The following is a 3,138-nucleotide window of genomic DNA, read 5'->3' on the forward strand; positions in this document are numbered from 1 at the left end:
CTGGCAGTGCCAAGACTGGTCCTAGCTCTTGTTGTTTACTCCACCCACATTCCCACCCATGCCAGGCATGCCACCCTGGCACTTAGCCCAGTTCCTCCTCCCGCCCACGCTGGTCTGCGTGCCTGCTTCTCCGAGATGCCCTGGATGCCTGAGGAGGGTAACTCAAGGTGAGTTTTGTGTCAGTGACAACGGCTGCTGGTGACCCACCGCCTCCCATCTGCCTGCCAATCTCCTAACCTAATCAAATTTAATCTGTCCGCCCTAATCTCTGTGCCCGTCACTCTGATTACCTGACCTTTCCCTCCTAAATCTGATATTTATAGACTCATAGACTTTAAGGTCAGAAGGGACCATTATGATCATCTAGTCTGACCTCCTGCACGACGCAGGCCACAGAATCTCACCCACCCACTCCTGTAACAAACGCTTGACCTTTGTCTGAGTTATTGAAGTCCTCAAATCGTGGTTTAAAGACCTCAAGGTGCAGAGACTCCTCCAGCAAGTGATCTGTGCCCCATGCTGCAGAGGAAGGCGAAAAACCTCCAGGGCCTCTGCCAATCTGCCCTGGAGAAAAATTCCTTCCGGATCCCAAATATGGCGATCAGCTAAACCCTGAGCATGTGGATAAAACTCACCAGCCAGCACCCAGTAAAGAATTCTCTGTAGTAACTCAGATCCCACCCCATCTAACATCCCATCACAGACCATTGGACATATTTACCGCTAACAGTCAAAGATCAATTAATTGCCAGAATTAGGCTATCCCATCATATCATCCCCTCCATAAATGTATCAAGCTTAGTTTTGAAGCCAGATATGTCTTTTGCCCCCACTGCTCCCCTTGGGAGGCTGTTCCAGAACTTCACTCCTCTAAGGGTTAGAAACTTTCATCTAATTTCAAGTCTAATTTCCTTATCTTGTTCCTCCTAATATGAACTTTCTACTCCAAAACGTCTCGGCTAATCTCATCTAATCTAATCTAATAATACCCACTGGATACCTAATCTATACTAATTTGAGCCTCTCCTAATCTAATCTAATCTAGCCTGACGCCCTGATAACATAATCTATTCTAATTTGAGTCTTTCCTAATCTAACCTGATCTGATCTGATCTAATCTGGCTGTCTGAATCTAATCAAATATGATGCTTTCTTAATGTATTCTAATCTGAGTTTAAAAAAATTTGATGTAAACTTCTGAAAATCAAATCTAACCGAGCTGGAACTCCTCTGACTATTTACTAATGTAATATCTATCTATCCGACTGTCACAGTGCTTCATTCACCTAGCTCCTGTCCTGTTGGATTTCCTATCCAAACTGTCCATCAATTTCTCTTCGAATTGAGTTTAATCTAATTTCTAACTAAAATTATCTTCCACTTGCTACTTCTTTCTTAAACTAAACTCTCCTCGATTCTGTCTTTCCTGATCTAATCTGCATTCTATCATTTCTACCTCTATCATTTAATTTTATCTATTCTAAACGACCCCAATTTAATCTTATTTCCTCTAATCTAAAATATTCCTGTTCTAATCCAATCCAAACGAATCTGTTACTCCATAATCTAAAATAACCTAATTATCTCTGATACTAACATCTGGGCACCTCATAAATTAATCTAACCGCTCTATTAATTTAGGGCCTGTTTTTAAAAGTAATTATTGTAATCGCCTTGATTTGGACTTTAGATCCACTGACTACAATGATTTATTCTCAGTTCGGCAAGGGGAGTGGGGCCTAGTGGTTAGAGCAGGGGGGTGCTGGAAGCCAGGACTCCTGGGTTCTGTCCCTGGCTCTGGGAGGGAGTGGGGTCTGGTGGGCTAGAGCAGTGGGGCTGGGAGCCAGGACTCCTGGGTTCTCTCCCCAGCCAGGGCAGGGATAGAAGTATAATAGTTAATACAGATAGGTCTGGGAGACTAGGCTCCTGCATTCCAATCCACACCCTACCATTCACTCACCACGTGCCCCTGGCAAGGCAGCCTTCTCTCAGTGCTTAATTTACCCATCTGTCCCGTCCTCCGCTCCTGGGGTGTGGTTGTGGCTGGATGAGCGCCCATCTCTGCAACACCTTTCGGGGGTTAGCGACACACTTCAATCAAAAATGTCACGCTTCCAGGTCAGCTTGGTCCAACCGTCTTAGGAATTGTTGGAGAAGCGAGTGGATTCCATGGCTTTTAATTTCATGATGCTTTCAACGGAGCGTAGCATTTAAAAGCACATGGGCAGGGTTCTATTTCAGAGGCTGGGAGTCAGGAAAAGCCCTGGCTCGGGTAGGAGAGGGGTCTAGTCGAGCCCGGTGGTGGGACTGGGGTCTCATGGCTCCAGCTGCAGTAATAGCGGGAGCTGGTAAAGTGTACTTTGTTGCGGGCAGGATTGGGTGGGCAAAACCCCCCAGACGGCGGGAATTCGTGGGCAATCTCCCGTCAGTTTGTCACAAACAGAATTTCAGCTCTGTAAAGCCCGTTTTCCTTTTTTAAATGAAAGGTTTAATCCTTAAATGGAAGCGAGGGGTAGAAAGAGATGTGTCTATTTTTAGAACAGGAGTGGAAGTATTTTTTTTTTACATGGTGTAAGCAAGAGTAGTTTTATTCTTTTAGTGGTAAACAATGTGGCTGAATGCCGTTTATATCTGTAATATATGAGCCGACTTTTTTTGTTGGTAGCGTGGGGGAATCTGTCCCTCGTGCGGGATTTGCTGGCTCTCAGGTTGGTGCGAGTGGGAGTGAGATTAAAACAATACGCTTGTGCAGAGATCTAAGATCTAGTGGGGGGCTGGGAGCCAGGACTCCTGGGTTCTATCCCCAGCTCTGGGAGGGGAGTGGAGTCTAGTGGTTAGAGCAGGGGGGGCTGGGAGCCAAGAATGCAAACTTTACTGATTTAATGGTGAAATGTGGCAGCTGACTAGAATCCAAGCGTCCTGCCTGCCAGCTTCACCTCCCCGCCCTGTAACCTCATTAATGCCTCAGACAAAGAGAAACAGACACAATTTGTCTCTACGACGCTTCCACTTATTTTCTGTTGCTGATTGTTTTATTACTGAGGTTTTATGGATGTGCCCCAGGCAGGCTCGCAGGTTTAGACAAACACACGTATAACTCCGTAAATGCATTTTGATAGCCCTAATTGTGTGGGACAG

Source organism: Terrapene carolina, unplaced genomic scaffold (assembly GCF_002925995.2).
Source record: "Terrapene carolina triunguis isolate 2854851 unplaced genomic scaffold, T_m_triunguis-2.0 Scaffold423, whole genome shotgun sequence".
Lineage (NCBI taxonomy): Eukaryota > Metazoa > Chordata > Testudines > Emydidae > Terrapene > Terrapene triunguis.